Here is a 26,946-nt window from a genome sequence, read left to right on the forward strand (position 1 = left end):
AATGTGTTTTTGGATGTCTGTATGCACACTTGTATTTGCTGGTGTTGTAGCCCTGCAGATGTCTTGTCTGTGAGACTTTGGTTGTTCTTTTAAAGATGAAGGCTTTTGTTGGGTCATACAGCCCAGGCACACCTGCTAATGGTCTCTCAAAACACACAGCAACCAAAGAACATCAGTAAAATGGTAATTGCCAGATAGACTTGACTTCTGAAGCTATTCTCCCTCTTTCCCTCCTCCAGAGCTCATTTTTTTACGGTTCTTCTTGCGGCTTGCTGTGGCGCCGTGCCCTCCTAAGTGCAGTCTTTTCAGAGAACTTTGTTGTTAAAAGACTAATTGTAGAGAATTCCCCTCGGCTTGTACGTTGTTATCTGTGTTTATGTGCAAACATCAAAAACACTTTCAATCACTGTGAAATGTAAATATCTGTGAAATACAAGTTTTGTTTAGTTTTGTTTAAAATCATGAATAGTGCAAGGTGCAAGACAAATCTAACCTTTAGAAATCAACCTAAACATTTGTTGTTATATACATTTTAATTGCTTATTTGATTAAATAATTTTTTCAGTGTGCGTTTTGTCTGTGCATTTAAACTACTTTTGTGGTTATCAAACTGGGGTCAAAGGAAACCCAGGAGGCAGCAAAGGAGTCCATGGAAACTTTAAAGGGGAAAAGAAAGTGTAAAAAATTTGTGTAAAAACAAAAAAGTGAATATTTTTAGAATTTGATACTGTTTCATTCTGAAATCATGAGATTAATTATGATTATTTTATGCTATTGCTAGCCATAGGTTTTTTTCTTTTTTACGATTACGAGACAAAAACATAATCTGCATATAGTTTCATATATTTTATATAAAACATTTATTATTTATTGTGTTCATCTCTTCTTTTTTTGCAACAGACGTACTTTCAAGGGGGTCCCTCGCAAGGGAACATCATACAGTATTTCAGTGTCCTTTGCATCAAAAAGTTAAAAAACCCATTCTCTAATAAACTGGATCATTACATGGATTATGAAATTCAATATTTCTGCAGTATATACTTTGTTTAATATTTGGACACATTTTGATGGAATCTTTCTTGATTTTGAAAATATGACTGATCATGCAAAAAAACTTTCACCAACAATCATGCCCTGATCCAAATCACTGAGATCACAATATTTCCCCATTCTGATGGTTGATGTGAACATTAACTGAAGCTCCTGACCCGTATCTGCATGGTTTTATGCACTGCACTGCTGACACACAATTGGCTGATTAGATAATTGCTGGTTTGAGTATTTCTGTAACTGCTGATCTCCTGGGATTTTCACACACAACAGTCTCTAGAATTTACTCCGAATGGTGCCAAAAACGAAAAACATCCAGTGAGTGGCAGTTCTGTGTCTTGTTGATGAGAGAGGACAACAGAGAATGGCCAGACTGGTTAGAACTAACAAAGTCTACGGTAACTCAGATAACCACTCTGTACAATTGTGGTGAGAAGAATATCATCTCAGAATATTATTCTGAGATGCGGGTTGGTGCTGTTTTGGCGGCACGAGGGGGACCTACACAATATTAGGCAGGTGGTTTTAATGTTGTGGCTGATCAGTGTATAACTGGAAGATTCCCTTAAGAAACTCAATATATAGATACAATTGTACTTAAATGAGTAGATGTATTTTACTGTACATTTTTCTGGCCATCCAGGAGCGATTCATGTCATTTTTTTGCTCCTGAAAGTTCAGGCATTAATGCAGAGAACAATAGTGCATTTTCATCCCAATCACTGCAGAACTGGGAGCCGGCAAATTGAAGCAGCAAAACAATAATTCCCTTGATTAGCCCCTTTCTGTGTTGGGTAAGTGAACTGTGTACCTCAGAGAAAGCAGAGCAACCAAAACAGCCTCATTAGCCGCACAGTAATTGGATAACTTGATTTCAGCAGGACAACCAGAACACATCATGACAGCTTTCCACAAAGTGTCATTTCCACAGCAAAGTAACATGTTATCACATATTCAAAGGGTATTATTCAAAAAATGGTTTTGTAAATACCTTAAACATTTTGGGAATACTTTATAAGACCTTTATAATATTATGAAACATTAAGCTTACAGTAATAAATAATAAGGTTCATTGAATAGAAATATCATGAAACTTTGACATTCATATTTTAATGTACTCTGAAACTTTCGAAACTTTCTAAAAACCTTTTTTAAAGTGTGATGTCTGAGATTTGTTTTTGTTTTATTTAGCTTTGTTCTGTTTTTTTGTTTTGTTTTGTTCTCATTTTTGTTTTTTTTACTGGGGGGGGGGGGGGGGTTGTTTTATTTTGTTTTCTTCTGGTTTTGTTTTGTTTTGCTCTGTTTTTTATGTTTTGTTCTTGTTTTTTGTTTTGCTTTGTTTTGTTTTGTGTTTTGTTTTAAATGTCATGCAAATGTTATGAAACATAATTTTTTCTCTTAACAGCTTTCCTAGAAATTATTAATTACTGTTCTCTGCTGTTGTTTGTTTTTTGTTTTGGTCTGTTGTTGTTTTGTTTTCATGCAAAATGTTATACAACTGATTTTTGTATAATAACAGCTTTCCTAGACATTTGTTTTGTTTGGTTTTGGTTTTTGGTTTTAGTTTTCTCCTGGTTTTTGTTTGGTTTTGTTCTGATTTTGCTGAGTCATGGAATTGCAGTAACTGAACAGTAACTGTTTTGAATTTGTAAATAAAAAATAGACTTCATTAAGAGTATTAGTTTTTTGATGATTTCACTAGACAAATATCGAAGAGTTGTGACAATTAATTGTGATCTAGGACCTTTATACAACTTTATAAAGGGCTTGTCATTAAAGAGTCTGTAAGTCCCTAACAGCCTTGTCTTCATTCCCATCAAAATTTAAATATGGCGCAGTTTTAAATCAAGTCTATGGCTCCAAATTATAACAGAAAATTCCAAGAATTTGTATATCATTGTTTAGGTAAGTGAATCATCAGTATTTTCTAGCTCAAACTTGTTTGACATCATTCGAGTGACAAGATGGATGGTATGAATAATTGTCATGACGTATTGCGCACTGTCATCTGCAGGCTCCAGAGAGGTGTCAGTTAAAATGCCTTCAGGCCAATCGCATAAAAACACAAATGCCCATCACAGCCACTCATGTCCCACATTCACTGATTCTGTTACAGACATCAGTGATTTATGAATGACAAAGTGTGCTTGATAATTGAATACAGACAATCTTCAAGTATCATCAATATTTTTCCATAAATTCCATATGCATACAGTTGTTTGGACTGTAAAAGCTTAGCATGTGCGTGTGTTTATATACGCCTGTGTGTGTATGTGTGTGTGTGCATGATATTTTGTAATGATGTTTAGTTTATGGTTTCACATAGCGTGTGGGATTTCCATGGATTCACAAAAACATACTTGCAGGTCATGTGACCTCCTCTTTGCACTGTGAGTGGTCAGACTCATGACTCATCACCTCTTAGAAGACCTGTAACACAGGCAGTGATTGGTTTTTATTCTGCACTAATCATAATTTTGCTTTTTGTCTGTGTGCCGGCTAGCAGCCCTGGCATATTATGATGGTTGTACTGAATCAGACCTTAAGTGTCTAAGAGATTCATTATCTAATCACTGGTAGGACGATCCTCTACAATGCACCCTGATTATGATCAGAGGACCCTACACAATCTACTCTGTTTTCGCTTTCCCACCAACATATACACTGATCAGCCACAACATTAAAACCCCCTTTTTAATATCGTGTAGGTCCCCCTCGTGCCACCAAAACAGCTCTGACCCATCGAGGCATGGACTCCACAAGACCTCTGAAGGTGTCCTGTGTTATCTGTCTCCAAAACGTTAGCAGTAGATCCTTTAAGTCCTGTAAGTTGTGAGGTGGGGCCTCCATGGATCGTACTTGTTGGTGCAGCACATCCCATAGATGCTCAATCGGATAGAGATCTGGGGAATTCGGAGGCCAGTCAACACCTTGAACTCTTTGTCATGTTCCTCAAACCATTCCTGAACAATTTTTGCAGTGTGGCAGGGCGCATTATCCTGCTGAAAGAGGCCACTGCCATCAGGGAATACCGTTGCCATGAAGGGGTGTATGTGGTCTGCAACAGTCTTTAGGTAGGTGGTACGTGTCAAAATAACATCCACATGAATGCCAGGACCCAAGGTTTCCCAGCAGAACATTGCCCAGAGCATCACACTACCTCCATCAGCCTACCTTCTTCCCATGGTGCATCCTGCTGCCATCTCTTCCCCAGGTAAACGACGCACACGCACCCGGCAGTCCACATGATCTAAAAGAAAACGGGATTCATCAGACCAGGCCACCTTCCATTGCTCCATGGTCCAGTTCTGATGCTCACGTGCCCACTGTAGGCGCTTTCGGCGGTGGTCAGCATGGGCACTCTGACCGGTCTGCGGCTACATAGCAAGCTGCGATGCACTGTGTGTTCTGGCACCTTTCTATCATGGCCAGCATTAAGTTTTTCAGCAAATTGTGCTACAGTAGCTCTTCTGTGGGATTGGACAAGATGGGCTAGCCTTCGATCTCCACACGCATAAATGAGCCTTGGGCGCCCATGACCCTGTCGCTGGTACACCGGTTGTCCTTCCTTGGACCACTTTTGGTAGGTACTAACCACTGCATACCGGAAACACCCAACAAGACCTGCCGTTTTGGAGATGCCCTGACCCAGTCGTCTAGCCATCACAATTTGGCCCTTGTCAAAGTCGCTCAGATCCTTACGCTTGCCCATTTTTCCTGCTCCCAACACATGAAATTCAAGAACTGACTGTTCATTTGTTCATTAATATATCCCACCCCTTAACAAGTGCCATTGTAATGAGGTTATAAATGTTATTCACTTCACCTGACAGTGGTTTTAATGTTGTGGCTGATCAGTGTAAGCAACAAACACATAGTGCCACCATTTGCCCCTATATATGTGAAGAGACCACCATGGTATGAATTATGAGTTGCTGTAATTTTTACTGTAAATGTTTGTAAAGTGACTGTGTGAATGTGTATTTATTTGTATGAATTTATTGTAGAACTGCAACTGATCAAAAATTATTAACCAGTATTTGAAATATATGAAAAATACATAGCACCATCATGTCATGTTGTTCTGTTGTGTTCTCAGTTTTTTCTTTTTTTTTTTAGTTTTAGTTTGTTCTGTTATTTGTTTTGTTTTGTTCTGTTTGAAATGTCAAGCAAATTGTTATTAAACTGATTTTTGTCTCATAACAGCTTTCCTAGAAATGATAAATTCTTGTTCTGTTCAGTTTTTGTTTCATTCTTTTTTTAATCATGCAAAATGTTTTAATCAAACAGCTTTCCTAGAAATTTGTTTTGTTCTGTTTATTTATTTATTTATTTTATTATAAAAATTTTTTTTTATGCAAAATGTTATGCGACTGATTTTAACAGCTTTCAGACATTTGTTCTGTTCTGTGTTTTGTTTTATTGCTTTTAGTTTTCTTCTGATTTTGGTTTTGTTCTGTTCTGTTTTCTTTTTTTTATTCTTGTTTTTTGTTTTGCTTCGTTTCATTTCATTTCATTTTTTGTTTTGTTTTAAATGTCATGCAAATGTCATTTTTTTCTCATAACAGCTTTCCTAAAAATGATTAATTACTGTTCTCTTCTGTTGTTTTTTTTTCATGCAAAATTGTATGTGAGTGATTTTTGTATTATAACAGCTTTCCTAGACATTTGTTTTGTTCTGTGTTTTGTTTGGTTTTTTTTTTTGCTTTTAGTATTCTTCTGGTTTTTGTTTGGCTTTGTTCTGCTTTCTGTTTTCTTTTGTTTCATGCAAAATGTAACTGAATTTTGTCTCTTAACAACTTTCCAAATGATTGTATTGTATAACCTACAATTTTGATGCTGTAGGTTAACATTCAACCTAGTCTCAAAATAAACGTTACTATAACTACATTTTTGTAAACTGACTTTTACGTGCCACATTCTTCGTATTCGCCACAGTGTCCTGAAAAAACAAACAAACAAACAAACAAACAAAAAAAAAACACTAGAGGAACTTTCAGACAAATCACAACTACAATGGCTGATTATGACTCGTTTTCGGACAATTGCTCACACTTCTATGTAATAATATCGAAACACTTTTACTGTAATGCATCTTTTGAAAAACAACAAATGCGTATGCTTGTATTACAGACTCTCTTACATTTACACACTTATTCTAATGTCATTAACTTCTGCGGTAGCTCATCTGATTGCTGGACTTTGAACTCTGAAGATCGAGGTTCCAATCCAGCCAAATAAGCTAGTGGACACATGAGACAAAAGTGTCATAGAAACAACAGGAACTGACGTGGTTGCTTCAGAAACTGTGCTTTAAATGTTGCATTTACTTTTAGGACACTATCGGTTAGGTTTTTGTGTTGGTTAAGGGTAAGGATGTTTTATTCACCTCTCATTTGCTTTTTATGACACTATCGTAAGGTTGAAAGTTTTAAGTCAGGGAGGTATGTTTCACTCATTAAAACCTCCATCTAATATTCACCTTAATAACCTTGTGTGATTACGACACAATTTACTTGCTCTTGGCGCCACCCTCTGGACATCTTACTGGGAAACTGCAGCCAAACGTATAAAGAAGCACGTCATTTCGTTTTGCAAAAGGTTGCAACTGTCACCTAATGTTCATGAGATCAGGCTCTTAACATTAGTTATGAGGCAAGTGTCCAGTCTGTGGATGAGAATAATTGTCTAATATTTTTTTTCTTTTTATCTTTGTTCTTGCAATACAATCGCATATTTGTGTGTGTTCATGAACTGACATAGTCAGCATTTTAATGGTGTGTGTGTGTGTGTGTCTGTTCTTACACAGACAGGAAACTATATTTGACACTGTAGTAATTGTACGGTTATGAGTGTTTGTTTGCAGGTATGTGTTTCAGAGAAGTGAAGGATATAATCTATAAGTCTGAAGGGTGAGAGGGTTTATTGGACAGATCACACACACACACACACACACACACACACACACACACACACACACACACACGCACACACATACACACAGTAGTGTTTTGGATGTGTGTCACAGTTCAACTACAACCAGTCAATGTCCCAGCATGCACCACCCTCACAGCATGCCTCAAATCACAGCTCTCTCATGCCGTTCCAATCTGAAAAGTATATGTATTTTTTTTATTCCTCCTCTCATCCCTTGCTTCCCTCCCCCTCCTCTCACTGGCCCATTTCTTGTCTTTTTCTGTGGAAATTGAGAATGTTGGCAGGTCAGGGGGTTTTGTGCTGCAGAAATCATTAGTAGCGAGATACTAACATAGCAGCTGAACCCAGGTCAGCACACCACGCTAACGAAAGTCTCTACGCCAGCAGCTTTTCATCTGGAATAAAACCAAAATCAGAGCACTGCTTACATTCAGAGCACCTGCATTGTGGGAAAGGGCCTCATACGATGGGAGACCCACAATCCTGTCTGTCTGTCTAATCTTTATTTACTCTCTCTCTCCAGTTTAATGCAAGTTAAATAAATCTGTCCCATTTGATAAGGCTGGATTTTGAAGATCTGAACACACACATGTGTGAAACTGCAGGAGAAAATGAAAACATTTGAGAGGTAATGAAGCAGCTGTGTGTGCGTGTTTCTTTTAAACACTGGGATAAAGCCGCTTACCATGTTCTGTCGTGTGCCAGCCATGCTGAGGCCAGCATCTGCCGTGACCCTGGTTTGTACAGGGTTTTGTCGAGTGTGTGTCGGGGGGGGGGGTTTAGGAGGAGGCTGGTAATCCTGCATTTCAGCGGGCCCATTCCAGCCTCAGCACACACAGCCTCTGACCACTCATTATCCTAACAAGAAGGGCCATTTCACCTGCGACTGGAGGTCTTGTACACTCCTTGTTAGTGTAATCCCCCCTCAAACACACACGCGCACACACACTCCGCCAGACCCGCTGCCATTCAGAACAAGCAGGTGGCCACTGACGCACATAATTGCTGACAATTTGAGGCAATGAATAAAAATGATCTACATTGCTTCTTGCCGAATGTTGTGTGCACTTGGTGCCAAGTGAAATCTATGGAAGAGCCTCTTTAGATAGAGCAGAAAAAGGCCCTATCAAAAGCAGTGCAGAGGAAAGGAGGAGGAGCTGTAATTAATTTCTTAAAGAGTGAAAGAGAGATTTGACACATTCAAAAGACTGCCGTCTCTAGTGGTGTCAGAGAGAGGCAAAGAACAACGTCTTTCAAACAGTTTCCTCCAGATTGTGCCATATAGCCTGTATATACAGTCTATCTTTCTCTGTTTCTCGCTGTGTACCTGACTTTTTGCTTCCCTGATGGTTTCATAAAAATCTCTGCTCAACATGATTTTAGTGAGATGAAATAGCTTACAGGGTTTACCAGTGTCGTGAAGTTTTAATATTGGATATAACTTTACACCCATAGGTTAATAAGCGATTTTATCACTATAAAATCATGTAAACACGTATAATGTTTACAAGTTTATAAATGTAGCTATACTTTTGAAACAGTGAGTATTTTAATGTTTATGGACTGGCCCCACTTATTATTTCTGCAAATTTTGCTTATTTTTAAATGATCAAGAAACAAAACGAAATTGTTTTGTTATCAACATTATGAAACACATATACTGTGATTTAGCTTAAAGGTGCAGTATGTAAGATTCAGAAACCCTTGTTTCCTTGAAACCAGCCTGTTGCTCGTGATCGCGCGCGCGCACACTCTATAGGGACGTGAGCAAGCATGACAAAAACAAAGAGTCTGAAGGTAGCATAATTAAAATAACACAGTTTGATTGTTTTACTACAGACTTTGAGACTGTATTTTATTTGACTCTCCAGTGCTGGAACAGGACTAAAACAAAGTGTGGATATAGGTCTGACTATACGAGACTGTAGTTTGAAGTAATCACTTTTCTTTGCATGATACATTGACTGCATTTATACGATAGCCTATGTCAGCATTAGCTAGCTAGTCAGCTTTATCAATAGCTGTTAGCTAAATTTGGTGGATGATGACAGTAGCTGTTTATAAAATAGACTGTACATTATAAATATGTTGACAGAATTCAGTATTGATGTGATTCCATCACACCTGACATTTTGATATATCGATGCTCTATTGTTTTATAATAATAGATTGTATATATTTTCTGTATAATCAAGTTACGTTACACTAATGAATGGGTCTTTTGCATTATCTTGAACACTGTCTAGCATTCATTTCATGTGTTATTGTAGTTTACCTTGCTGAATAATTACAGAATAACATTTACACTAACCTGGCTTTTAGTATAAAGAAAAGATCGTTGAAATTATTTGAAAGTTAGGAAGCAAGGTAGCTTGCAATTCATCAGCATTAGCAGGCAAGTTCAAGTTAGCTAAAATTACACGGATCAATCCTTATGGCACTATATTTCACATGCTTTGCAGTTATGTAAGCTTACCTGTCCAATATGAAGAACACCAATTCAGGGTCGGTTTTGATCCCCAAAACCAAACGAAGATCCCTCCAGGAATCAAATGCCCTGCTGATGTTCACTCTAGTTTTCGCTCGACCATGATAACGTTCCAGCTTAGCCAGACGGGATTCAATAGATAAATGTTGTTTTTTTTTTTGGCTAACTCTGAGTTTGTGTAGGAGTCGGTGTTGTGCTGGATTCCTCTAAGATAACATTACCTTGTCTTGCAGACTGTCTGTTGACACTGTTAAATAAGAAAGCACTGAGGCAAGGCTCTCGGGAGCGTGCAAAACGTCACATCCTTTGGATTTTCCCAGCAAATGCGACCCGCTCCCTTCACATGAAAATCAGTCTACAGGCTTTAATAGGCAACCTAGGAAGTCCGGGAAGGGCTCATTTTTTAAGTTGCATTACAAGCCGTTCACACATTGGCAAAAAAATGACAAAGTGAGATCTCACTTATTTCTCATGGACAGTTATGAGATTAAATATATAGCAAACAAAGCCTTTAGCTTAAATCTGCCACTTCTCAGATTATTTTTTCTCCTGAGAAAAAGACCCTAGTAATCTCTCATGTCTCCTCTATAGTTTCAGAAGAGATCTCAACAATGTCTTACGGTGTCCACAAACGTTAGAGATTTCAGTAGTAACTCAAGTATTTCTCAACACATTATCCAGCCTGATCTCATGAAATTTATGTGAACATGACAACATTTTTGCAATTCAAAATTCACGTGCTTTATAACACGTTTGGCTGCAGTTTTCCAGTGAAATGTCCAGCTGGGGGTGCCAAAAGTGAGTAAAATGGTGTCGTATTCAGATGAGGTTTAAAGGTGAATTTTAGATGGATGTTTTTATAACATACCTATCTAACCTAAAACGTTTGCCTGAACCTAACCAATAGTGTTTTAAAATATATATGAGATGTTTAAAAAAGACATCCTTACCAAATCAACACCTGAACCTAACCGTTAGTGTTTTAAAATATAAATGAGACATAAAAAAAGACGTGTTACCAAATCAACACCTAAACCTAACCATTCATGTTTTAAAATATAAATGAGATGTTTAAAAATGTATATAAAAATATTTTTTTTTGTGCTGCTTCTCTGTTGTGTCACATCAGCTTGAGGTCATGGCTGGATTTGAACCACAGTCCTCCAATTCTAAGTCCAACACCCTATCAGGTGAGCTACTGTGCAAGTTATTCATTTTGGAATATTTTGGAATTTTTCAAAAGATGCATTAGAATAAAAGTGTGTCGATATCATAAAATAGCAGGTTCTGAGTAATAGAGAGAAAAATACACTACCGGTCAAAAGTTTTGAAACACTTAGTCATTCTTTATTATAATTTTTATTTTATTTTTTCACATTTTAGAATAATAGTGAAGTCATAAAAACTATGGAATAACATCAACGGAAATATGGGAATTATGTTGTGACTAAACAAAATCCAATATAAATCAAAACTGTGTTATATTTTAGCATCTTCAAAGTAGTCACCCTTTGTCTAGAATTTACAGACATGTACTCTTGACATTTTCTCAACCAACTTCTTGAGGTATCACCCTGGGATGTTTTTTAAACAGTATTGAAGGAGTTCCCATCTATGTTGGGCACTTATTGGCTGCTTTTCTTTATTATTTGGTCATCAATTTCAAAAACTTTTTTTTTTTTTTAATTTTTTAATTAAATTTTAGTTTTAAAATGAAATAAATTAATATGATTGCACAATTATATTTTTGTCTACAAAACTAATTTCAAACATTTAAGCATACGCCTTCAGATCAAAAGATTTTTAAGATCATGAGAAACATTTCAGTGAAGTGTTTCAAAACATTTGACTGGTATTTACAAAGTCATAATCAGCCATTAAAGTCATGATTTGAGTGAAAGTTAATAAAACACACAGTTGTTGTAGCAGCTCTAGTGTTCATTTCACCTGGAAACAGCATGGAATTTTACCTGGAGACACAGATAACAAGTTTTGCAAAAAAATTATATAGAGTCACTTTTTCACTATGAGACCAGGTTGCATTATTTCATAAAAAAAAAAAAAATGATCTGAAAGTGATGCTATCCACATTCATCTTGTAACTCTTCACTCTTACTCTGTCAACAATTGTCTCATTTTTGTTAAATAATAAATGAATGACAATTGGGGGAAACTCTGAAATATACAACATCAAAATAGCCCATGATATAATATTTCTATTCATCAGTGTTATCCATGTTTTGGCAGCAGTTAAGTCTGTCTTCGAAGATGGGGAAGTGCAAGGTGAGGTTGGACCATATTAACTCCAGTGAGGCGTGATCAAATGCAGTAATGACTGAATGATAATACAGCATTCAGGCCTAATTTCAGCAGCTCCAATTACAGAACAATACATAACCTCTGCATTCACAGTCAAATTACTGCAGATCACTCCAGCCATCTGAGATTACACTGTGAGAGGAAGAAAGCAAACGAAAAAAGGTGGATCTCCTTCACAACACTGCCAGATCTCTCCAAAAGGCATGCATGTGTGTGTGCATTAGAAGCATATGAGTGCATGAGAGGGTTTGTATGTAAGATTGCATTGTAAAGCATGCATGTACTAGGGTCGGAAATTAATCAGAGCATGTGGCAAAAATGCCACTGAAAGTGACAAAAATGCCCCACCTATTTAAAATGTGTGGGACAGGAATGCTCTGTAGTGCATTTCTTTTTATCTGTTATCTAATGTTTGAAATATTTCATACGATCCACAGTTTTCCTGACCACCCATCATGATTTTTTATTCCCACTGGAATGTTTTCTGGTTCCAGTCTTCATAAGAAGCAATATAAAAACTATAATAAAAAGCGATCCAGACAGAGAAAAACAACCATTTTAAGTGTAAATTGGATTAAAAATGAGTTTAGGCACAAGCTGTGCAATTAGGGTTAGTTAATGAAATAAGCATCGAGCATCACTTTATATTGTTATCTACCCACTCAGGTGAGGTGCTGTCAAAAGATAACCATTGCATCTCTGTAAAGAATGGGCACAATGTAACCACATGTTTCATTAGTTGTCAATTAAAAAAAAAAAAAAAAAAAAAAAATCATGTTATCCGCTAAAAACCTATGCCGATGCAAATGAAAACATTGGAAACCTGAAAACAAGAACAGTCTTCCGTTATAAATAATAGAACACTTCCATGAACACTTCCAGGAAAAAGGTGGATACAACAGTATGTTCTGGTCCTTGAATCTGATTGGACGAAATGTGTTCCAAGAGTGCTGATACAAAGTCCAACAGCACTGGGACCTGTATTTGTATCACTCCGCTTATCTTCGTGGCTTTCCAGATGATTCATTGTTCATTTTGATTTCATTCTGATTCATTCAGTGATCATTTCTGGAGATTGCATAATCATTCCAGTAGAGTCATTCAATCATTTACTCAACTGTTTCATTAAAAACACAGAATGGTTCACTGCTGAAACAATGGAAGTGAACGGGAACTATTCGTTCACTGAAAAGATTTGTTCAAAAACACTGATTAATTTATGAACGAAACGCAGCCAGTCAAAAAATAAAATAAAATAAAAAAATAAAAAAATTATATATATATATATATATATATATATATATATATATATATATATATATATATATATATATATATATAAATACATTAAAAAGAATAAACAGAGTAGGAGAGCAGTGGAGAGAGTGAGTTGTGCTTGATGCTTTGGCTTCTTTCGATACTATTTTCAATGACAGAGAAGAAATGTGCATTCTAACTGCGCAATTTTTGTCTAAAATGTTACTTATTCAATATTGTTTACTCGTTTGTTGAAATGTTGTATGAAACCAGTATCACATTCACAATGGACCTCAGGAATAACAGCTGTGATGATAATATGCCGAACAACACACCACTCTTGCTTGTATGATATTGCTTAAACATTCTATTGTAGTCCAGTCTAGTTATGAGGTCAATGTAGTGACCTGTAGCTGTCAGAAATCTGTATTTGTTGCCTCTGAGGCGAGCGGTGTTGAATGGGTAGCTAATATGAAAAAAATATATCAAATATTCTCTCACAACATTAAATGTGAAGAAAACCCTCATTACAACATTAAAACTTGAAACAGAAATCTAAATACATCAAAGCTCACTGTGACAGACAGTCGAGAGCTATTCAATCTAACATATGGACTGGCAAATTATTTAAAATGTACCCTAGCAGTGAGTTTTAAAGCAGGGGTTTTCAAACATTCTGATGCCAAAGACCCTCAAATATGATGATTTCCTTGCGGGGACCCCCTTCCTAAAATGATAATTCAGCTATATATTTTCAGGTATAAAGTCACAATTATACTGAGAAAGAAAAATAGTACAGAAATAAATAGTGATATTATTAATAAAACATGTTATTTGCCAAATTAAATAATTTGCTTTTATATTGCTATTGTAACAAAGCCAAAAACATATTAAATTAAATTAAAATATTATCTGGAATATTTACTTAAATATTTATTAAAATGATCATGATTAAATCTGATCTCATGCTTTCAACTTTAGAAAGAAGAATGAAATGGCAATAATGTCAAATTTGGTAAAAGCATATTATGTTTAACAAATATGTTAAACAAATGTAATTAATATCATAAATTTACATGGCAACTTTGACTTCAAAAAAATACATGTAGTAAAATTGTCCTTTTTTCCACAAATTTTCTGCGGACCCTCAAACGCTCCTTTGCAGACCCCTGGGGGTTCCCAGATCCCATTTTTAAAAAAACCCTTATTTTAAAGCATAAGCATTACAGTGATTTTGCATGTGTAATGGGAGCCAGCTGGTATGTGATAGCCATGCGGTATGTGTAAACCACACTCCCCTGGCCTCAAGAGGTGCACTAGCAACTGAAACTAGAGGCTGGAGCCTTTAGCCTCCTCGTTAGCGAATCCCGTTCTGAGCGAGTCGAGCAGGACCGATTACACATGGATAAGAGCTCTCATATTACCTCTTAATCTGTGGTAAAATCACTGTAATGCACAGACTTGAGTGGCTTATTACTTTTATGAAACGGCATAAACAGCAATATGATAAAAACACCAACATTCAATAAAGAGTTGAATGTTTATTAATATTTATCATAACAGAGTGACTATTTGCACTAAGTTGCACCTGCCACCCAGTACTGCTATCTGCACTCAAAAGGTCCGGCGGAAAGACAGAAATTAAAGACAAACTGCGCCCTTAAGCATCACTTCAATGGCATGGTGTGTAAAGACATTGTGAATGTGTTTTTCTGCGTACAGACGACCTGGGCTCGATTCAACTTTTGTCCCAATTTTTCCCCATCCTGTTTCCTGTCTCCACTCTTAATATTTCCTCTAATACTACTTACATTAATAAATAACATAAAGGTAGATTTCCTCGGATTGATTTGGTCACGGTAAAGGTCGGGGAGTTTAGGGAAAGGTTTAATCTGGGTCAAATTAAATATATAGTTTTACTATAGTAATATTGTAGTAACCATGTTTTTTGGCAGAAGCCATGGTTCTAATGCAATTACAGTAATATAATGTTAATAAATATTTAATTTTGTGGTGACTATGATTTTACGACAAAACACCATGGTGATACTATGATTACTGTAGTAAAACCATGGTTAATTTTTGTAAGGGCAGGTTAGGGTAAGGTCCAAATAGCCTCGTATATCATAATAATGCTTCCGCCAAGTAATATAGTTCATTGTCCTAACTTTAGGTTGTTTACGGTTGCCAAGCACTGTTAAAACTTGCCACATTCATATATATTGTGCAGGCACTGGTGTGTATTTATAATCATTTTACATGTGGTTTCAAACATGTCTCATGCAATCAGATTTGAAAATATCCCTTTTATAAATATGCTTTTGTATAAAACCTGAACCTGGTCTCATAGAATCATGTTACTATACCTACCTTTTTAGCAAGATTTTTGGTGATATGGTGAAATCACTAGCAACGCTACAACAACAATGACTTTTGTTCATTTTCACACAAAAGTAAAAGATTATTAGTTTATAAACACTTACTTTTTCCCCTGTTCATCACACAATGCTATCTTATAACATCTAAACACTTTTACTATAGCGCATGACTTGTAAGGAGGCATTTTAATGTTTGCATTACATAACCAACTACATTTATAAACTTGTTTTTATGACACTATCGGTTAGGTTTAGGGTAGGGAGGTAGGTTTTGTTGATTTAAAGGAATATTCCAGGTTCAATACAAGATCAGCTCAATCAACATCATTTTTGGCATAATATTGATTACCACAAAAAATTATGATAATAATTTCATCTCATCCCTCCTTTTCTTAAAAAAAAAAAAAAAAAAAAAGAAGAAGAAGCAAAAATCAGTGAGTCACTTACAATGGAAGTGAATGGCGCCAATTTTTGGAGGGTTTATATGTGAAGCTTATAGTTTTATAAAAGCACTTAGATTAATTATTATGTTAAAACGTGTATATTATTTGAGAAGTAAAGTTGTTTAAATCATCTTTTTTATGGTTGTTTTAGGGTTTACGGCATTACGTCTTCATGGCAACGAAGTTGTAAAACTGGCTATAACTTCACACAGAAAAGGTTAGTAAATGATTTTTTCACACTAAAATCATGTTTACGCATAGATTGTTTACGTCTTGTGGTTATACTTTTGAATCAGTGAGTATTTTAACATTTACAGATTGTCTCACTGTAACCATGAGTTTTGCTTTTTTTTTTTTTTTTTTTTAAACAAAAGGAAGGACGAGTCAAAATGATTTTTTGTGGTAATTAATATTATGCAAGAAATGCTGTCGATTGAGCTTAACTTGTATTGAACCTGGAATATTCCTTTCAAACTTGATAGAGCATTAACCTTAAAAAAAATAAAATAAAAACAAAACAAAAAAAAAAACTTTACTTGCTTTTTGCACCACTCAGTGGACATTTCAGATTAAGAATTTACTTCAATTAACTGATTCCATTTGATATAAATGGATGACACACCCGTATGAAGTAAAAAATGTACCTGAAAATCAAGTCCATTAAAAAAAAAGGTTAATTTCTGACACTGCTGTGTAGGTATGTTTGAACCCAGCAGACCTGTGAGTCTTTATTAACATCTTTCTAACGGAGCTCTACCGTTTTTTTTTTCAGCCGGCTGACGGCTCAACATGACACAAGCTCAACCTGTGACATCGGCAGTTTGCAGCCTCCATTTCACACATGATTAATCTGAGAGAGAGAGAGAGAAAGAGGAAAGGGTGGCCCGTGTTCAATCCGCACGGCTAAAAGGACTTTAGGATTCCTGCGGAGAGAGCCGTGGGGAGAGTGAATGGAACCGGTTGGGGGTCACTGAGTCTTTGTGTAATTGAGGCAGTGGCATGCTCTCTATCCTCTCCTCCTTTCAAATGGAGCGAGGGCTTGTGAAGTGTGGGGAAGGGTGAAGGAGGAAGAGAGGTTGGAGGAGGGGTCTTTTTTTGAATGTTTTTATGAAGGGGAGGTTAAGTTGACATGAACAGAGAGAATGCATTCTGGGGGTTTTTCTGCAGTGCAGCGTCATGTGCTACATCTTTATTGAAGCAATAAGCCATGAGAGGCCCTGCGTTAGAGTGGTTTTACCCCAGGTAATCTGTGTTCTCAGGCCTGACACAGAGCTCATAACTGTTATGCACAACCTTGATTTGCTTATTGCTTTTATGAAAAGTGCCATGTGATAAATATACCAAGAAATAACTAAATGAACAATTAGATCATTAAATGTATTTTCGACATTTTCACACATTCTGAAAAAAATGTGAATGGTGCTTGTCCATGCAAAACTAGGGAGTTGGGATGGTTGGCAGGGCATTGCTAGGGTGTTCTGGGTGGTCCTCATTGGCCAAGTGAAAAGAGGCCATGCACCCCCAAGTTGGGTCCCTCTTTTTATTTTAGTCTATGGCAGGGGTGTCAAACTCGGTTCCTGGAGTGCCACAGTCCAGCAGAGTTTAGCTCCAACCCTAATTAAACACACCTGAAGCAGCTAATCAAGGTCTTCAGGAGTGCTTGAAGATTACAAGGAGGCATTTTGGAGCAGGGCTGGAACTAAAGTCTGCAAGGCTGCGGCCCTCCAGGAACTGAGTTTGACACCCCTGGTCTATGGGACTTTTTGCAGACATGTTCACAAGTCCCTGAGGTCCAAGTCAAGTCTCAAGTCTTTGAGGTAGAGTACAAGTCAAGCCTCAAGTCTTTCAAGGCCAAGTCTAAACCAAGTCTCAGTTTTTTGGTCACGAGTCCAAGTCAAGTCTTTTTTTTTTGGCAATATTTCTTTATCTGCAGCTGGGTAGTTTAATAAAACCTGTATAAGGCTCATTAAATTCTGAAATATTAAAACTGACAACTTTAAGGGATTGCCATGTTTATTTATATAACTTGTCTACTTTAATCATGGATTTTATTTTTATTCAGGAAACAATGAATAAACGATCCTTTTTTTTTTTTCTTTTTTCTTTTTTCTTTTTGTACTAGTTTTGTCCATAAATCTTTATGGTTTTAAAGCCCTTTATTATATTTTGCATTTGCCCATATGAAAATGTACCATAGTTTTTATAGTTTAAACTGTGGTATTTATTTGTAACAACCATGGAAACCTCTGGTAAAATCAAGCATGTATCGTCACTACCATGGTAAAATGTATGATTTTTTATAAAACAAACTTTGGCGTTTTTGAAAAAGAAAAACAGTACCCTAAACATTAAAAACTATAAATAAAAATAAAAATATATTTTGTGGTGTGTAAAGACATTGTGAATGTGTTTTTCTGCGTACAGACGACCTGGGCTCGATTCAACTTTTGTCCCAATTTTTCCCCATCCTGTTTCCTGTCTCCACTCTTAATATTTCCTCTAATACTACTTACATTAATAAATAACATAAAGGTAGATTTCCTCGGATTGATTTGGTCACGGTAAAGGTCGGGGAGTTTAGGGAAAGGTTTAATCTGGGTCAAATTAAATATATAGTTTTACTATAGTAATATTGTAGTAACCATGTTTTTTTGGCAGAAGCCATGGTTCTAATGCAATTACAGTAATATAATGTTAATAAATATTTAATTTTGTGGTGACTATGATTTTACTACAAAACACCATGGTGATACTATGATTACTGTAGTAAAACCATGGTTAATTTTTGTAAGGGCAGGTTAGGGTAAGGTCCAAATAGCCTCGTATATCATAATAATGCTTCCGCCAAGTAATATAGTTCATTGCCTAACTTTAGGTTGTTTACGGTTGCCAAGCACTGTTAAAACTTGCCACATTCATATATATTGTGCAGGCACTGGTGTGTATTTATAATCATTTTACATGTGGTTTCAAACACGTCTCATGCAATCAGATTTGGAAATATCCCTTTCATAAATATGCTTTTGTATAAAACCTGAACCTGGTCTCATAGAATCATGTTACTATACCTACCTTTTTAGCAAGATTTTTGGTGATATGGTGAAATCACTAGCGGCGCTACAACAACAATGACTTTTGTTCATTTTCACACAAAAGTAAAAGATTATTAGTTTATAAACACTTACTTTTTCCCCTTTTCATCACACAATGCTATCTTATGATATCTAAACACTTTTACTATAGTGCATGACTTGTAAGGAGGCATTTTAATGTTTGCATTACATAACCAACTACACTTATAAACTTGTTTTTATGACACTATCGGTTAGGTTTAGGGTAGGGAGGTAGGTTTTGTTGATTTAAAGGAATATTCCAGGTTCAATACAAATAAACATAGGTTTAAAAGTCATTTTAAATAAACATTTAAAACTATAAATACAAAATAAAAAATAGAATAAAAAACATTAAGAAATTGACATAGTTGTAATAAAGATTAATGATATTCCCTCATTTCCCTAATGTAGACTATTATAAATTTAATAGAGGTATAGTAGTAATATAATATTTATTATGAATATATTTCTGCCTAAAATACTACAGTCAATACAGTTTGTGTTACTATAGTAAATTCATGATAAAGGTGGTGATGTGTGAAAAGTCTGCTTATTTATGTCTGTGCATGTCACAATGTTTTCTCAGCGTCAATGCTGTTTTGTCGGGCGGTTTAATGTTTGCTCACGGAGATGTTTGTACCAGAGAATTTTGTGTCGAATGTTTCCGTGCTTCTCACTGGTACTCACAGCACTGTAATGTGAGCTGTGAGGTTGAGCGCTCGAGACCGGTCCGCGAGACACATAAGCTGCTCTGCGCTCGGGCTGCTTTGTCCATTGATCCGGGCAGCGAATAGCGCTGTTTCATTCCACTTTTGATGCGTATGCCATTTGATATCACTTAACAGGAAACGATAGCACATAAACGGAGAGAGAGGGAGAGTTGGCCAACACTGTAGTCATGCTGGTGGGGAAAACAGTCGCAAAAAGACTTGTGTTTTTCACGATTCTATGATTTCGAGTCCAAGTCAAGTCTCAAGTCTATTGTTTATGAGTCAGAGTCAAGTCGCAAGTCATTTTTGTTTTTTGCGACTTAAGTGTGACTCAAGTCTGAGTCGCAAACTCGAGTTTCCATCTCTGATTTTTTTACCTTTGGGATGGCTTTTCTTTTATTATTACGCATTACACGTTTAAGTAATTAGTTACTGTAATCTAATTACCTTGTTAGTGAAAAAGTAGTATAACACATTACATTTTAAATTCTAGTACAGTAGATTCAGGTTACAGTTACTGTCTTTCAATTAAGTTACTTTTAAGTACACTAGTTGGGTTAAACATTTCTAAAATAGTAGGCCTAATATTTATGTAGAAATTAAAACATGAATTACTGAATGTTCATGTGTACATCTGTTTGAATTTCTGTGACAGCTGAAGGTGTGCGACCCTAATGAGTCATTTTAAGGGAGAAACAGGTTGTGCTGTATAAATAAATAGACATTATTTTGAATTTGTTGAGAAACAAAAAACTTTTCTGGTGAAAATGTTTTAGAAAGTTACTTAAAAGTAAAGAAATTAGCAATGCCATTACTTTTTGATGAAGTAATAAATTAATCTGATTACAATAAAAAAGTAATCAGTAATTTGTAGTGGATTACTTTTTTGAGTAAGTTACCCAACACTGGCAGTCCCTACTCAGTGATTTCAGTTATTTTACAACAACTTCCAAAGTCGCTCATCCATTTAGTATTTAAAGTAATCTGTTTTAAAATACAACCGCTTCCAAAACTTTTATAACTGTTACCCCGTCTAATCATGCTGCTGGGTCTCTCATGTGTCAGGCCCACACCAGACATAACAAAAAGAGTCATCATTTACTCACCCTTATGTCATTCCAAAGCAGTATGACCTTCTTTCTTCCATGAAACACAAAAGAAAATGTTAGGCAGACTGTTAGAGACTCACAGCCACAGTCAATATTCACTTTCATTGTATATTTTTTCCATATATTTAAAATGTTATGGGCTTGGAACAACATTAGTGTGAGTAAATTATAACAGAATTTTCATTTTTGGGTGAACTAAGCCCACTTTTACTACTTTTACAAGATTGCATAACCACTGAAACCTCAATATTGTGGTCTTCCACACTAATCCTTTTGTTCAAACATTGTAGTCTGATAAGTAAACATTTAACGAGAATAACAAGCATTCGTGTTGTTTGCACAAGGCTGTACTTCTGTGGTGAAGCATCTGCTTTCATTTTAAAGAAGTGTGTGTGTATGTATGTTCTGGTTTGGCTGGGATTGTGCATTAGTAAATGTGTGTGTGTGTGTGTGTGTGTGTGTGTGTGTGTGTGTGTGAGAGAGAGCGAGAGAGAGAGCATGCATGCCATCTCTGTAATACCTGTGCCCTGCGCACTGCAAGGGAGCCACATTGTTCAGTGCAACATCAGGATGCCGTGCATTTAGGAAATAATTACCCAGCGTCCTGCTGTTTTTAAACTTTGTTTCATCTTCTCTAATGGCTTCTTCCTCATTGGTCTCTAATCCCAAACAGGACGTAACGTGCTGAAAGAAGATGCGGTCGCTGCTGTCCCCACTGGAGCAGAGAGGATGTGAGGCTTTGATGTTCCACTCAAAATTATTAATTCTCCGCATCAGGTTCGGCGTTTCATCTGAGTTTAAAGTCAAAATCTCGCCGTTCGAGCGAAGCTTCTACTATGCAAATCGGCGACTAATGTGCATGCTGAGTTTGGTGGGGATATTTAATGCATTATTTTGGAGAAAACTAATGACATCTGTGTCAGTTGATATTGATCTAAGAGCTTGATAGACACTCCCTGCTGAGCGTTAGATGAGCTTCATGTCTGAGCATGGCCTTCAAAACACAAGAACAAAAGTTTGGGTGCATAACTGAAAAACTATGTTTCACATTTAACAAAACTCACATACTGCATGCTTACTGTTTATGGATTGTTCACACAAATATGAAAATACTCTCATCATTTACTCACCCTCATGTTGTCCCAAACCTGGATGACTTTATTTTCTTCAGTGGAATGCAAAAGGAGATGTTAGACAGAATGCCCAAGCTGCTCTTTTCCATACGATGAAAGTACCTGGAGACTGGGGCTGTCAAGCTCCAAAAGGGACAAAATACCACCATAAAAGCACCACAAAAGTAGTCAGTATGACTTCTGCACCACATTCCAAGTCTTCTGATACCATGCCATAGCCTTGTGTTAGGAACAGACCAAATTTAAGTTATTATTTGATTTCAGTGCCTCTTAAATCTAATAAACAACAACTCAAATTTCAGTCTGTTCCTCATACAGAGCTACAGTATGGGTTTAGTGAAATTTAATATCTTTATTTTACCTTGACATCCATCTCCATTCACCAGTGTTGGGTGTAATCTGATTACAAAGTAATTAGTTATTGTAATCTAATTACTTGTAGTCACAAGTAGTGTAATGCATTACATTGTAAATTATAGTAATCCGATTACAGTTACTGATTTTCAAATAAATTGATTAATTTCAGAATGTTACATTTCTAAAAAAGTATTATTTATATAGAATTTAAAACATGAATTATGTTCATATTTACTTCTGTTTCCGTTTCTGTGACAGCTGAAGGGTGTATGCCTCCTAAGTCATTTTAAGGGAGAAAGAGGGTATGACTTGTATGCGACTATGAACAAGGGGAAAATATAGACCTTATTTTGAAATTGTTGCGCTAAATAAACAAAAACTTTTCTATGAAAAATGTTTAAGAAAGTAACCTCAGAGTTAAATAATTAGTCATTTGGTTACATTTTTGATAACGTAATTAGTAAAGTAATCTCATTGCAGCTTTAGAGAACTAATTATTCATTTGCAATGAATTACTTTTTGGAGTAACTAACCCAACACTGCCATTCACTGTCATGGTATGGAAAAGAGCAGCATGGACATACCACTAAACATTGCCTTTTGTGTTCCATGTTAGAAAGAATGTCTGTAACACTTTACATTGATGTTCCCTTGGTGAAGTGTTTATAAAGGGGTTAATTAATGACTAATGAGTCATTTACAAATGCTATATGGGTATACATTGATATATGGGTATAACAACATGAATATATAGGGTGACTTTCATACAATACTAGTCAAATAATGAGCATTTTAACTTGTTAACATGTTTACCGTGTAATAAATGCTTCATAAATACACATATTCATGCCTATATTAATATTATGCATAAAATGGCCTTATTCATGATCTATCTCAATGCAGCAAAAAATTACTGTTATAGTGAGATTTAAAAGAGGGATTATGTCATATTGGTAAAGTCTACTCTGTGTTTATATTATTTACTATATTAAAGTGTCCACTTTACATTAAGGTACATTTTCATAGGTTGCTAATGTTGATTAAGTATTTATAACATGTGAGGTACAATTTTACTGCATATCAGTGATTTATAATGCATTTATAAATGTCTTATTAGTCATTAATGAACCCCTTTATGAACCCTTAACAAAGGGAACATTAATGTTGTGTTACCAGAAAGTAATTTGGGTTTGAGACGACATGAAATTTAGTTTAAGATGAAAGAATATTCATTTTGGGTTGAGCTATTCCTTTAAAGGAATATTCCAGATTCAATAAAAGTTCAAGGTTAATAGAAAAAAATGGAGGTTACATTGAGGCACTTACAATGGAAGTCAATGCGGCCAGTGATTTGCAGGGTTTAAAGGCAGAAATCTGATGCTTATAATTTTATAAAAGTACTGTAATTCTTCTGTTAAACGTGTTTTTTAGGGTTGTAAATTTGTTTAAACTCTCGTTTTTATGGTTGTTTAAGGGTTTATGGAATTACGTAGTGCATATAACTTTACACAGATAAGGTTAGTAACCGATTTTATCATGCTAAATTCATGTTAATTAACATATTGTTTACGTCTTGTGTCTATACTTTCGAAACAGTGAGTATTTTAACTTGTGTTGACCCTGTTATATTACTTTATAATAACGCAGTATTAAAGCAATGATTCAGTGCACCAAGGCTATTTACAGTGTTTGCTGCATATTTTGTGTTGAAGCACTTATAGTTGTTTTACGTAAAAATGTGCAGCTTCAAAGAACCTGTAAGTTCTGTGATATTACATCGTCCTTTGAGTGATTTTACCTTTCATTCTCTATTAGTATTATCTGCCAGCAGAAATCCCCATCAACAAGAGCGTCTCATCCTGAGGCTGAAACCAGCAACTTTGTGCACTATGACTGGCTCATCTAATTAGACTAAAAGCAACACTGTTCCTACACCAGAATGAATAAGAGTACTTATGTAGCTACAGGAAGTGACCAGATGCCTCACCAGGTGAAGAACACTCTGCATTTACTGCAGGTCACTTCATATAGAATGACAACATTAAGGGCTCCCTCCCTTGAGTGGCCGCCCACCTTGGCCTCAACTCTGCCCCCGAACCCAAGCCCCGCCCCTAAGCTCTTTTCATCACAGCTGTGTACTCACATGTTTTTCATTTTCCATTAAAATGTCTCATTTCCATACAATATCAAAGACCACAAGAGACTCAAAAACTTTAAAAGACTCAAAAAGCAAACTCTCAAGGACTGAAAGTCAGCGCAATAATTAAAGTCATATGGCAAACACCAATGAGTCATTGGACATGATCTTGTTTGAGCCTGTAAATATTTTTCTTCAGCTGCTGGTTTTGTCTGCATTTTCATTTCCTGTTGTAGAGATATTTTATGTGCTGTGAAAATATTTTTTGTTATTCATGTTGTGTTCATTTTACCTGCTTGAATTCATCCTAGTATTTCAATGAACGCATGACTGACAAAAAGGATTAACTAAGCATTTTTTTTTTATTCAGATTTTTGTGGATGAGACATTAGTCTGTATATGTTTTCATCGCCAAGCATTGAGAAACTGCCACAGTTTTCACATAAAGAACTACATTATTTACTATCTGTTTGGTAATAGTGACATCTCAACAACACTTCGCCTTAATCTGAAACCAAAAGTCAGAATAGTCGTCGCCACTACTCATTTTACATCCAACATTTAAGATGTTTTTACAAGAGTTGTCGGTTTAACGTGTTAATTCCGTGCAATTAATAAAACAAATTATGCATTAAAAACGCATGTCTCCAGGGACATGCTGTAATAAGGAATTTCCATACCATCGGAGCAATTCAAGCTTGAAGTACAAAAGTCTTGTTTTTGTGAGTACCAGTCAGCAGGGTGCAATAAGCACAAATCCAGCTGAACTTTTTGTAATAAGTTTACCTCGGATTGACGAATTCAAATGCAAAATGGATTACTGTGGAGTGTAGGGCAATGATAGGCTTATGTTCAATAATATGTAAATAAACAATATATTGCCTTCTAAAGCCACTTTTTGTATTGTATATTCAATGGTTTACTCGTCTGCCACAATAATGTTATTTTATTTATCTCATTTTATTTATTATTTTATTAATAATATGTTTTTTTATTTATCTGATTTATTATATTTATACTTATTTTAATATATTATATTTAGATTAATTTTATAGTTTTTTAATAGGGGGAAGGGGGCTTTGAAATAATTTTTGAAACATTTATTCATTGCATACATTTTATATCATTGTATATAGTTCTAATTATGAATGTGTGTCCAACGATAGCTGATTAATTAACACTGCCATTGAACTTTTATAAAGGAGTATCTGCTGTTGATTGGGTCATCTGTGTCCAATAAGTGGCAGTAAACCTCACTTCCTGTAATGATGACCTAATGCTGTATGACACTCAACCATAGCATCTTCTTTTTATTGTGTCCACCAATTAATTGGTATTCATTTTGTAAAAACCTGTTTACAGACAGATGGAATAAACAATCAAAATATCCGCAGGGCTCTGTGTATTCCTGTTCCCCTAACAAGAGCTCCAGAGTATAGACTGATCTACAGAGTTTATTGACTATGGCAGCTTTCACACAGCAGCAAAATATGGCAGTCCTTTTTAGAGACTTTATAGCCACTTCCACAATATGTGTGTATATATATATATATATATATATATATATATAAACATAAGCAGATAAAGGTATAGTGACAACAATTTCAGTTACAATATACTATTATACAGATATATTTTAGAGCCACTAATCACAAACCTACCCCTAAACCTAACCATAGCCATTTGTTACTCATATACAAAAAGTTAAAAGGCATAAATTAATAACAAAAATGTATTAAGAAAAATGGCAAAAGCCAGTACAAAATTATATGACTGATGTAGACCATTGAACATTTTGTAGATCATTGAACATTTGGTTAGGATGACAGGGAAGGCTCATAATATTCCAGAGGACAGCGCTAAGTGATTGGTCAGTGAGATGTTTCGCTCACTTGCCTTCCAATGTTTCAGAAATTAGCTTGTGTGTCACAGTTTGACACCTGTGCCCTAACTTATCCCCATAAACCTATCCAATTATAAACAATATAAATGACATAACAAGCAGATACAAGTACAGGCTGATTAATTTAGTCACAATAATTTCAGTTACATTACACTATAATATAGTTATTTTTGAGCACCTAACCCCACCCCTACGCCTAAACCTAACCACTTAAAAACAAAGACATTGCATGCAGATACAAGTGCAGTCACAATAATTTATTCCAAAAAATGACGAAAAAGCACCATGAAGTTGTCCAAATGTCTCATGCTGCATTCAAGGTCCTCAGAAGTGAGAACCAGAGTGAAACAGAAGGTTTCAATTGCTCAAAAGCTTCATTTCCATCAAGGCAGTCACTTCTCATTTAAAAATACTGTGTACATCCAAACATTTGCATGTCACATTCAGTCACAAGAGAAATGAGAGCCAATGGCATTTGACATCACCAACGTCAAAGCTGTCGTAAGGCTTCTTGAGGCAGCAATTTTTACGTTTACATGAGTGCAGGATCTGACTGTTATGGCTTAAATTTGGAAGTGTTGCCCACACAAGATGATTACACGACAATCATAA

At 35.7% G+C, this 26,946-nt stretch overlaps 1 long non-coding RNA gene across 1 annotated transcript in view; it reads left to right on the forward strand.

Moving 5' to 3' along the window:
* The window catches only part of LOC127448367 (uncharacterized), a 46,697-nt gene extending 28,489 nt beyond the window's left edge, over positions 1-18,208 (forward strand). Inside the window, exons 3-5 of the long non-coding RNA XR_007898509.1 lie at positions 10,605-10,665; positions 16,024-16,089; positions 16,645-18,208. This is a non-coding gene — a long non-coding RNA (uncharacterized LOC127448367). The remainder of the gene's footprint in view (positions 1-10,604; positions 10,666-16,023; positions 16,090-16,644) is intronic.
* The last annotated feature ends 8,738 nt before the right edge of the window (positions 18,209-26,946 follow it).

The sequence above is a fragment of the Myxocyprinus asiaticus genome, chromosome 11, assembly GCF_019703515.2.
Source record: "Myxocyprinus asiaticus isolate MX2 ecotype Aquarium Trade chromosome 11, UBuf_Myxa_2, whole genome shotgun sequence".
Taxonomy (NCBI): domain Eukaryota; kingdom Metazoa; phylum Chordata; class Actinopteri; order Cypriniformes; family Catostomidae; genus Myxocyprinus; species Myxocyprinus asiaticus.